At 39.6% G+C, this 12,444-nt stretch overlaps 1 long non-coding RNA gene across 1 annotated transcript in view; it reads right to left on the bottom strand.

Moving 5' to 3' along the window:
- Positions 1-12,444, bottom strand: part of LOC117809151 — a 27,515-nt gene continuing 15,071 nt past the window's right edge. Inside the window, exons 2-3 of the long non-coding RNA XR_004630444.1 lie at positions 4,250-4,328; positions 1-547 (exon numbers count right to left, since the gene is read on the bottom strand). This is a non-coding gene — a long non-coding RNA (uncharacterized LOC117809151). The remainder of the gene's footprint in view (positions 548-4,249; positions 4,329-12,444) is intronic.

Raw genomic sequence — 12,444 nt, forward strand, 5'->3', positions numbered from 1 at the left:
GCACCTTTAAGAAATCTTTGGCCCAGTCAGGCTGCTCTGGATCCTGAAAACATAGATTGGTTTAATTGAATTTCCAGTGTCCTCCAGTTCGAGTCACCAGAGTAGAGATAATTCCCTTATCCACATCAGTGCGGGCCCTCTGCTGGGCTCAGTGAAAGGGGCCGAGGACCTGCTGTTTGCTGGCAGGAACTGCCACAATCAATTACACAAGCCTTGTTAAATACCCCCGTGATTTCCTGACTCCCTCACCCCAAACTGACGGAAGACTAAGTTAAAGGAACCAAACAACAGCCGCTGAGACAAATAACCCTAGATCATTGTTCGGCTACAGTGCAATTTGGTGTCTTAAGATGGCTTAAGCTGGCTGAAGTAATGCCCCGAAATGCCGGACTCATGGAGATGTGGGCTGTCCTGCAGTTAGCTGGGGGTCCTGAGGAGGGTGAGCATCACCCCACAGTAAAGACCACAGAGCTCTGTTGCTTGACCAGCTGGCTCCTGGGTTTCTTTCATCCTGCTCACTCACCCAAGGGTCCACTCTGGGCCGAGACTGATGCCAGCACACACACACACACACACGCACACGCACACACACACACACACACACACACATGCACACACGCACACACACACACACACACACACAAAGATAGAGAGAGAGAGCCAGAGAGAGAGAGAGAATCACTCAACAAAGGCTAACACGTGCAGTGTGGTTGGACTTCAGTCAAAATAACTAGATTAAAAAATGCCTTTATTTTCTCTACAATGTGAAAAAAATATTTTTACTAAACTAACTATCTTCTATGCAAATTCTAAAAAGAACTATTTCTGTTGTTGTTAAATGTGGGTGCGCTCTTTTTATCAATTAAATGAGTCAGATCATATTTATCTATATTTCTCAGAGTCATTTAAAAGACCTCCACCAGCATAAAGGACTGTCTATAGCAACACTTTAACTATCCTACCCTGACTGTGGCAGTCAGCCCCTGAATTTGAAACTTACATTAAGCAATGAAATGTACTGCAAATAAATGTACTTGCAAATTTAGACATTATCCTAATGCCACAGATAACAAAGAATAAACTTCATCAGTGCATCAAAGGTTCTGATTCAGTCATCAGTTTTACTTCCTGTATTTTCCCTCCTTTGTGATTTCCTTCACCTGTGTCTTGTTTGTGTCACCTGTGTCTCATTACTCTTTACCCAGTGTGTGTATATCGTCTCTTTGTTTCCTCCCTTCTGTGTCAGTTCATTGTCTATTCTTACCTGAGTGAATTTGCGTGTTCCTGTGCTCATAGTGTTCTCCTTTTTTTCTTGTGGATTTGTTTAAAAGTATGTTTTAGTTTTTTTAATTGTTAATTATAACCCTTTGTTAGCCTGCACCTTTGGTCCTCCTTCTTTTGGTTTCCCCAGTCATGACACTTTAGCCACCAATGATGAACCTAAAAGCTGTGTGTGTTCCCCTCAGTTAAAACTAAATAAAATACTGGCTCCACTTTCTGTTGGATAGAAAACACATGTTGTGTTAATGTAGTATTTTGATCCTCATTTGACTTTTTATGACTGTGCTACTCTCTACTAGAAAAGGAAAGGCCTAACACACACTCGCACACCTGTTTAAATACTCCATTGACATAAAGAATATTTCCCAAAGCTCAAAATGTAAATTGAGGTAGCTGATGAAAAAACTGTCGGCAGTTTATTGAGCTTTCTTTATGAATAAAATGATAACAGTGTCTTCTGACTGCAAACACATTGGATGCTATTTTGCACTATTATTAAACCAATTTTATAGTTACATTTAAATATTGGTTAGTATGTAGAATAGCAGATCCCTCCTCTAAGCATTTGTTATTTTTAAAATAATGAATACAGTTACTAAAACATGATAAGAAAAGAATTTAAAAAAACATATAAGACAATAATGGATGGATGATGAATCTCTGATCTCTTTTTAAAGAGATTGAACATGAAATGAATACAACAGAAGGACTAACTCAGTTATACCACAGGAGATTATTCAGGAGATTAAACCGCCACTTGACAATCCTTCTACTGACAAAGAGGTGTCTATAGATTTACCCATGGTTTAATAGTCCATTATTTGTTTTAAATAGTCAGATTTTTTACCAATTAATAAAGGCTCCCTTTTTTCTTTGTGCTTCTATGAGAACATTTGATAGAAGTAGTATTTTAATCTGCTGGTTCCATCATATGAGTGTATTAATGTATGCAGTCTGTGCACCCGTGCAAAGGACAACAATAAATAGAATAATATCCTGATAGTTGTGTAAGATCAAACCCTTGATGGTTTTCATGTCCTCATTAGTCGGCTAAAAAAATCAGCCTGATTTAACAGTCATCTTATTGTATCACCCCTTTAAAAACATACATGCCCATGTAAAGGATCTGTGGTCACTTCCACCCTGTGTCTCTGTAATCTACAGTAATCTGTTTGAAATTGCATTTTCCTTTGGTTATGAGAGCAGATATGTTTGAATTCTTTGGTATTTTAGTTTGTAAGACAACTTCTGGTTTTCTATGCTGTGATTCAATCCACCTTTGATTTTTTTTACTTGTCCTTAAATAGACCTTTCAGGGTAAAAGGGAGCCAACAAAAAGATGTCAGTAATCGAATTCTTTGAGCTGCGGCTGTCTGAAATTATAAATGAAAGTTTTTGAAGTTTTCTAAGAGTTGACTGTTGAAAGCCATCTGTTCAGTGGTTATTTTACTGTATGTCAGTCAGCTCTTTCATGCGGACCAATAAAGGTTTTTGTGTGTCCAACATTTTAAAAAGTGTCATCTCTTACAAAGTTTCTAAGAAGCGGCAGCTCTCATTGGATATGCTATCGTCTCTGATGTGTAAGATGATTTTCTCTTTTGTTGGCTGCTGTATAGAGACAGGTTTAAGTGCCTTAGTGGAACTCCAATTCACCCCCATATTCAGCACTCTCCCATGGCCTCTTCTCCATTTCCAGTGCCCAGAGAAAAACATGTCATTGTGAACCCTGACCCCACCCTGATCCACATCCACTCTCCATCAGGAAGCCAAACACATGCCTGAACAATTAACTCCTGCACTGCCATCAATTTAGCCCAGAGGGAAGAAAAGATTGAGTCACCCAGGTTCAGGCAAAAAAGAGATGGGTAAAAACACAAGGATAAAAGGGTTTTCTAGAGAAAGAGAGAGAAAAAACATGTTTTTCAGTCCCTGTAAAGTAACTGTCACTGGAGTGACAAGGAGACAGTATTGAGAGGCTCAGCTCATTCAGCTGGTTTGTCTGAACTGTTCAACAAACAATTACACGGAGTCATGAGGGTTATGTTTATCTTGAGACCGTGGCATGCGAGGAGCTGCCTTAAAAGCCATGCTGAATTTAAGAGGCAAGTACGTCTGCTTCATAAACTTGTGATGTTGGGTCTCAGTATTGATTCCTGTTCAACCCAGCCGTTGCTGGTCAGCAGAAGGCTGATGGCTCTGTGACCCGCCGTCTGTTAGCCCTAGGCTGAGGAGGCTCCTGCTCTAAAGCCAGATTTGACTGAAACATTCAGGCCCTGTTTTAAAGACATCAGCCAGTCAGAACCATGCGGATGCTGTTACTGATGAGACAAGTGAACTAATCTTAATTGTGGAGCTCATAAATCAGAATCAGAATCAGAATCAGAATCAGCTTTATTCGCCAAGTATGCTTGAACACACAAGGAATTTAACTTTAGTAAACTGTGCTCTCTTTGTACAAGGCATAAGAATAAGAATAAGAACTACAATAAAAAATAAAATAAAAAATATAATAACAATAACCTTAGCTATAAAAACAAAGAAACAACAAATTTTAAATACGCAATAAAGAGAGAAAGCAGTGAATGTTAATCCTTATCCCCAAGGTAGAACCTTTTTTATTAGGATGAAACAGTTTGTTCAATAGTAAGGCAATATGACACCCCTCACTTACACTGGACTACTAACATGGCATAGGTGTTTCAATTGTGGGTGGTATTCAGTATTGATGATGGGTACCAATGTCTGGTTCAGCTCATGAACAGGAGCTGATTCATTTAGCACCGCTTATAGATTCAATATTCAGTTAAATTTATAAATGTCTGCTTGTATTTCTAAACAACATAAATAGCATTGTTTGTTTCAGTACAAAGGGTAGTGGTTATGTTTTGTTATGCACCTTGACACACATGCAGATTTCTACTTTGAGTCTTGAAATGAACTTACATTTGGATATGTTTTTGCCACATACCTCTTCCTGTGAGCCTCAATCCTGGTGACCCAAGGTACATGTCTAAATTGACCCAGGCTTGAATATAAACGTTCACAACCTGGGGGCAAGAAAACAGGTTTAGAGCTCACTAAATCAGGAGTTTATATAAAAAAAACAAGTTTAAAGCCTGTAGGCCAAAGATATAGGTGGGGGGCACGCTCAACAATGTCACAAAACATTGCTATGTCAAGTAACAGAGAAATACTAAGTAGTCCATGACCTGGCAAAGATCCTTGATGTGTAAGATAAGCAGCTGATGAAGGAATCCACTACTCATTGTGATCCCTAGTGTGTGTAAGGATGACCTGCAGCAGGTGGGTTAGGATGATGAAGTGGTAGGGAGGATTTTGTCAAAGTGGCACTGAGGGTTCATGTGAGGTGAATGATGGTGACATTTCTTTGACTTTTTTATTTTAAGTTGAGTTATTTGCAGTTTCCTAGTGTGTGTTCCATGGTCGTCATCGTGTAAGTATGACCCACATATACTCTTGCTGATTATTGCTGACAGTATTAACCTCATTCAAAGTTTTGGGCCAACGTTGGAGTCGTTGGCCCAATCTCAATGTCCTCCCTGAACCCTGAGCCCTGAGGTCTTCATGACTTAATTGACGTCACCTGTAAAGTGATTGAGGGCAGGAGGCTGTAAGGGCTCAACACTGTAGAACTGGAAATGGGACAGCACTTTGAGACTTCTCATGTCACCTGCAGGATGTCATGGAATTAGGAATTTTTATTGCACAATTATTACTTTCCTCAAATTCAAGGCTCTTGAGGGACGGACTGACTGCCATGTGATCCAGGCTCTTACTCTACAGACTGCTTAACCATTAATTCAAAATATACAAATATATAACTATAAATATATAGACCTAAATTATACTGTTTATACATATGTCTGAAGATAAATAGATTTATGCTGATTAAGGTTGTTTTCTACAATTAAACATACAGGCAAACTTTCTTGTAACGCCATTGGTTGTACCTTCCATGCTTCTTGTTTACTGTCGCCTTTTTTTATTTCATGTTACGCGTTCGTTTACCCTTCCATGCCCATGGGATTCCCCTGGGAATCCCATTTTTCACATCACAATGAACTATGGATAATTCCTATACACTAAGTCTGCAAAAATGACCACTTACGAAAAGGGGGCAAAGGGTTGAAAAAGTCTGAGAGAGATCCCTCACACACTTGAAGATTTGACCGTGGGACATCACTAAGCCCTCACAGACTTAGAGGGAACACTCCACAAAGTCAGTGAGTGTGTGAGTGTGGACATTGAGACTGGGCCATAGACTTTTATTTTGGTAAATATGTCATAATGAAAGAGCCCTCAGCTTTTCAATCCATCTCTTTTTTTCACCTGCTCTTTCTGTTCCCTCTCCTTCCCCTCAAACCGCTCCGTCTCCCCCCCTGACCCCCATCCCCCAATCTGCCAATTAATGCCAATCAGCGGTGGGCTGATGTGGTGGGAGGGTTTGGGACTGGGACCACCTGGCTATAGCCCACAGCTGGTCGCTCCTCCCTACCTGTCAGGACAGGGCCTCTCACATCACTGTGTGCACACCCAGTGCCAGATCACAACAAACGTTTTCTCAATACGCTTTTACAACAGAGCAGGTCTAGACCGTACTCTATGTTAAATTATTAACGAAGACCCAACATCAAGACAGGATACGACCCAGTCCCCTCTTACAGACAGGACTCGATCTTATCTCATCTTAATCCACCATGAGCATTGCACCTCGCAATTCGGCAAGTTACAGCGGCAAGGCAAAACTTCCTTTAACAAACCTCAAGGTTTTAAGAAACCTCAAGCAGAACCAGACTCATGTTAGACACACATCTGCTGAGACCGAGTTGGGGTTGGAAAGAGGGATAGAGCAGAATAAGAGAGACAGAGAGCGATGATAGTGATTAGACGGATAGTAGTAGTAGTAGTAGTTGCCGCTGGTGTCCGGCACGTCCGTAGCAGCTTGAGTCCACAGCGGTGGCATGTCCATAGCAGCGACTCATCAGTACAAGGTCCCTGTCTGTGATCATTGAGTGAAGTTTCTCTGTACCCTTTATGTAGAAAATAGTCTCTGCTCTGCAAGTGACCCGAGTGACAGGTAGACAGAATCCCAAACAGGTAGGGACACATGTCTTTCGGTATATTGCTCCTTTTACTTCAACAACCGATGTCAGAGTCTCAAATTCACTACAAACCCTCTGGTAATGCTGTTCCAACAGTGATGTGCAGCTGGTTGCTGCACCCCCAGTTTTGGATCATCATTAAAGAGTCTCATTCACACAATGTTCACATGTTGTGATAACAGAACATTCAATCATTGATATTCAATCAATGAATCAATGAATCAATGAATCAATGAATCAATGAATCAATCAATGAATCAATCAATGAATCAATCAATTAATTAATCAATCAATCAATCAATCAATCAATCAATCAATCAGACTATATTTATAAAGTGCTTTTCATACAATGACATTGTAACACAAAGTGCTCTACATAAAAACAACTTCAAATAGAACAAATTAAGAAAAAGTGTATAAATACACATACATATAGTGATAAGAATCATAGGGATAGAAAGTCAATCCAGTCATATAGTCAGAAAGTTTTTCATCTTTCATTTTGTGTGTGTGAGAGAGAGAGAAAGAGAGAGAGAAATACTGAAGCAGTCCTGTCACAGTGCCTCGTAGCTGCCACACCATTACCCAAGAGTCTCAGCTGCAACCCTCTGTTTGAGAACTCAAGATCCTTCAAGAAATTGCGCCTGATCTCTTTGTTAAATAATGCATCAACAATTTTTTTTGTAATGTAAAAAAGCAAGCTTTTAGCAGCGTTAGTGGGACAGTAATGCCACCTGACAATCTCTCCCCAAAGTCTTGACTGTGGCCTGCAGGAAAAGAGTCAGACTCGTTGTGATTGACAAGGACAAAAAGAGAAGTCCCTCTTCTGTTTTTGAATTGTCAACCACAGCCATGGGAGTTAAGAGTGGAGGATGAAACCGTGACTTTGACTATAAGAAGAAGGACTTTAGCATGACAAGTGTGATTACAATATCCAGGAAAGTCATTTAGGGCGCCAAGGTAAGAGACAGTCTCAACAGGACATTCAATTATTTATAACGCTGGGGAGAGCAGGTACTTTCAAGGCCAAACAGCTTACAGCCGCTACATGGAAGATGAATTCTCAGATACTCCAGCAGCAGACTCCACTATTAACAGGTGCAACAAAAGACCTGTATGTAAATGTTTTCCACTCCCATGATGTGAAGTTTACCTGTCTGGACAATGTCAGACCACTGCGGTCATGAAGTAAATCAGAAAATGCAGCTGTAATGAGAAAAAGATATTTTTGTTTTGCACAGTGTGTACGTATTTACAGCCACCACATAGTAACATGTGGATCACTGAAGAGGAGGAGGATACATAAGCAGTTTTCAGACATGCACTCTGGGAAATTTCTAGAAAATTTTGGGGTGGCGTGGGCGGATCTCAGGAGGCTAATCATGACGTCATGGTGTGATGTTTTACATCTTATCCAAGATTACAACCACTGATCCTTTAATTTTACGCTTCCTTTTGTTTTAATTGACTTGAAATCCTATTCTCTATATTTCTGTTTCCCTCTAAACCTGAATAAGTGTCTATTCATAAATGCTTTACTCTGTTACTGTCAATGATCACAACAAAGTTTATTTTTCACAACAGTTCTGTCTTTTTATCAGCACAACAAGTAATTGAAAGTATCCAGAGTATCAACACCGGTGAAACAGAATGTTCTGGTAAAGAGAGGATCAGGCTGCCTCTCTGCCTTTTGATGTTATTATCATCCGATATGTGTCCCTCTCCCGGGTTCACAGGTGTTCTGTCAAATAGTGTTTCCTATCAGATACGCTACTCAGCTGCTCTGAGCATGCATCAAGCCAGAATCCTGAACGCTTGTCACCTGTGGGAGTATTACTGGATCAAGGACATCAGTCTATAAAATCAATCAATCAATCAATTAATTTGTAGTTGTATAGCGCCAAATCACAACACACGTTATCTCAAGACGCTTTTACAAACAGAGCAGGTCTATACCACTCTATGTCAAATTATGAACAAAGACCCAACACCAAGACAGGATCCGACCCAGTCCCCTCTTACTGACAGGACTCGATCTTATCTCATCTTAATCCACCATGAGCATTGCACCTCACAATTTGGCAAGTTACAGCAGCAAGGCAAAACTTCTTTTTAACAGGCAGAAACCTCGAGCAGAAACTTGATAACTGAAGGTTCTACCTCCTATACTACTTTTAGAGACTTTAGGTAGGACCAGCAGGCCTACATGTTGGGAGCGTAGTGTTCTAGATGGTAATAGGGCACTATGAGCTCTTTAAGATATGAAGGTATCTGATCAGTAAGAGCTTTGTAGGTCAGAAGAAGGATTTTAAATTCTAGTCTAGATTTTATGGGGAGTCAGTGTAGAGAAGTTAATACTGGAGATGTGCTCTCTCTTCCTGGTTCTAGACAGTACTTGGGCTGCGGCGTTTTGAACTAGCTGAAGAGTCTTTAGAGACTTATTAGGGCAGCCTGATAAGAGGGTAAAAGTACGCTTCTTCTGATATCTTAATGACGGATTTAACAATAGGTATAAATATTAATATTGATGTTATTAGGGAGCTAATAGGACTTTTTGCGGTAGAAGTTGGAGTGAAAAATTCAGCTTTTTGTGTTCACACATGCAGCTCATCAGGTAATTTAGGGAAATTTACAGGAACTTTGTGCATGTCTAAAAGAAAAGGCTATAGCTACATACCCTGGTGCTTCCATTCTCGGATCTGTGTTCACGTCCTGTTATTATTATTATTATTATTATTATTATTATTATTATTATTATTATTCTGCCTCACTTGGCCAGCCAGGGGAAAAAATCATCTTAAGTGAAAGATCTAGGAGTGTATATTTACTTGGAGCAAGAATAGCACAACACTGCACCCACACACAAACATATATTGCAAATGTCGTCATTAAACAGAATCCAGAGCATACAGTATCTACAGTATTCAGGTTTACGATCATTCCTGCACAGATAGTGAGAGGATTTTTCACCATCTCAGTCTCTGTAATCTGACCCAAGTACAGAAGGTTCACCTTGATCAGGGTTCACATGGCACAGTCTACCTCTTTCTTCTGGAGTCTTGGTAACATATCCAGTTTGGATTAGGATTAAGCTTTATGCATATTTCTGGAACCAAGATATCCTGATTACAAGTAGAACACATCACCGCGATATTCTGGAAATAAAAACCAACAAAACACCATGACCAGGATATAATGAGACATGGGGAAGTCATACTGGCATGCATATCTTATATTTCAATAAGTGTAAGGAAGAGAGACAGCAGAAGTGGAAAATGATCAGCTCTAACATTGAAGGGTTAGTTTCTCATGAATGCTTTTACTCTCCATGTTTCTGAGTACTGAACTGACAGGACTAAAATATATTAGCAACTATAGTGCTGTTTGCTAATATGTGCAGAGAGAAACTTCTCCTGACTTTAACCTATCCAATCAAGTAAAGAAACAAACACAATAGAAACTAAGATTTGCTGATTTGTGTGTATGTCGACGTTTTTATTTGCTTTAGGTTAAAACCAACATTATTATATTCATGAATTTATAATTTAGGCTGAGGCTTAGTATTAAATGTCCCACCTATTGCTGCTGGGGCTCATCGTGACAGACTGTATAGCTGTAATGTGTGATAATTAAATTTAGTTTTTCTGTTCTAAATGCCCTGAAACACAGGACTATATGGCGGATTACATGGTGACAGATTTTCCTCAAAACTGAATTAACTCAACTCCTTTTTATTTATATAGCAACATTCATACATTCAAGCAGCAAAAAGTGCTTCACAAAAGGAACAGAAAGACAGAAAACAGCAGTAAAAGTAGAAAGGAAAGTGAGATAAAATACTTCAAAAATAAAATCATGACAATCAAATCAATATAATAAAATCATTCCAATAAAATAAATAAAATAAAATTTGATAAATATCAGAAAAGAATAATTAATATATACAAATAGAATATAATAAGATAGAATAAAATAAAGTAAAATAAATAAAAACTATAATAATAAATAATGGTAATAATGAATGACACACTTTCAGGATTCTCTTTTGATGTACAGACAAAACCCAACCAACTGAATCCAGTAGAGCTCTCTTGTTTTGATCTGTAGAAACATTAAGATCGTCACCTTTGGTGTGCATGGTGATAATGATTTTGGAGGTATGGTTTAAAGGTCTGTAATATCACCTAACCTTAAATTCTTGCACTGCAACCAATTAGGCAACAAGCAAATGGTGAAAAATCAGCATGTGTCAAATGATTATCACATTGTCCCTTCATGCAGATACTTGTCAAAGGCCTTACTTCTTAGGAGTCTTCAAAAGTAGTGCTGCAGATCAATAAGTGTGATCTTGTTCTGAGGGATATATTCAAGAAATAATCAGCAGACAATATCACTTTAAGCAACTTTGAACAATCAAAACTCTCTGTTTGTCCATCTATTAACAGTTTGATGTGGAACAGTTAGAGGACTTTCTGGATACAGGTTCCCATGGGTGTAGTACTTGGGGGGAAAAGGGTGGCCCAGGGTCTGAAATAAAAATGTGCTTTTGGTCTTCATTTTTTTCTCTCTAAGTTTTAAAATAAAATAAAAAATGAGCTGAAACATTGAACAAAATTCTCAACTCTTCAACTGGTAAAGAAATGTGTGGCCTCTCTCAGACCGAGGTAACTTTTGTGAGTGGGTTTGAGACAACTTAAGCAGAGGGAATAAAGCTGTGTGTGTTTTTTTTAATGCAACCTGTTTGTGTGCTTCTCTACACCTCCCTGAACTTATGTTCATGTATACAATGCTAAATTGTTCAAATAAGGTGTTTCTGAGAAAACATAATGCTTTCTAGTGGTGCAACGGATCATCGTTGATCCGTGATCCGTACGGATGCCTCTCCACGGATCGGCACGGACGTGGTCCGCGGATCGGTTGATGAAAAAAGTTGCGCGTGTTCACGTGATGACCGCATGTAGAATCCACACTCACTCGTGAAGCGCAGCAGTAGTCATTGCAAGTGAAGGAGCAGAGGAACATAAAAACCCTCCTGCATCTGTTCTGTCACATGTATGGGAGCATTTTGGTTTCCCTGTGAAATACAGTGAATGCTGAATGTGCTTTAGCCACGTTATGAAATTCTGTTGCGCACGCACTAGACCAGAGGCCGTCAATACGCGGGCCGCATCCGACCGCCTATTTGTGGCCCCCGAACTGTTATTCCTTCACTCTGTGTAATGGTCGGGTCACTGTGTGTTTACCAGGACTTGTCTCCATGTCAACAATACGCAGACAGGCTGTTACTGGGTCACTTAGAGTTCAATGCTGCGAGTGCAATTTTTAACTTCGCAGTTCGCATATTGGCACTTTGCCAGCTGTAGGACCCTAGAATGAACGAAAACGGTGTGTTCACAATTTGCAGCTCAAAGAAAAGTGGATGGTGAAAATCAGCAAATGAAAGAAGAATGGAGTGAAACTTTTGAAGATTCTCTGCTCCTTCACTTGCCATGCCATAATATGCAGTGAATGAGGCAGGACTGGGCCCACAGTAAATTTTGAGTTGATTGTTGTTTTTATTTAATGGGCAAAAGTTTACATGTGTTTTACAAAATAAATGGAGGACAAAGAAAAATGATCCCATCCGTGACTCAAAACCGTGATACGATCTGAACCGTGAGTTTTTTGATCCGTTGCACCCCTAATGCTTTCCATTGTGTCACAAAGTTTAGTTATTCACAGCTTTTTATGTGTCATTTGCATAATGCTTAAAAGAGTTGTGCAGGTTGGTTTGGGCAGTGGTAGTTGGGCCCGATGTGAAACCTTTTCATGAGGACCAGCGATTCCCCTGCATGTGGCCTTGGTCCTGCGTTTGGTTTGCTCAATGCTCTTTTGGCAAGGGTAGTAATAGAACATCTTTTGAGACAGAATATAACAAAAAAATGAAAACAACTTCATGGATATTTTATGTGGTAAGCTGATGGTGTACTATCACTGGACTGGACCAGTAACCTAACTGACCTTTTGATCTGCAGGAATACAAAAAAGCAGAAGTTTCAAT

The sequence above is a fragment of the Notolabrus celidotus genome, chromosome 3 (assembly GCF_009762535.1).
Source record: "Notolabrus celidotus isolate fNotCel1 chromosome 3, fNotCel1.pri, whole genome shotgun sequence".
In the NCBI taxonomy this organism is placed as follows: Eukaryota; Metazoa; Chordata; class Actinopteri; order Labriformes; family Labridae; genus Notolabrus; species Notolabrus celidotus.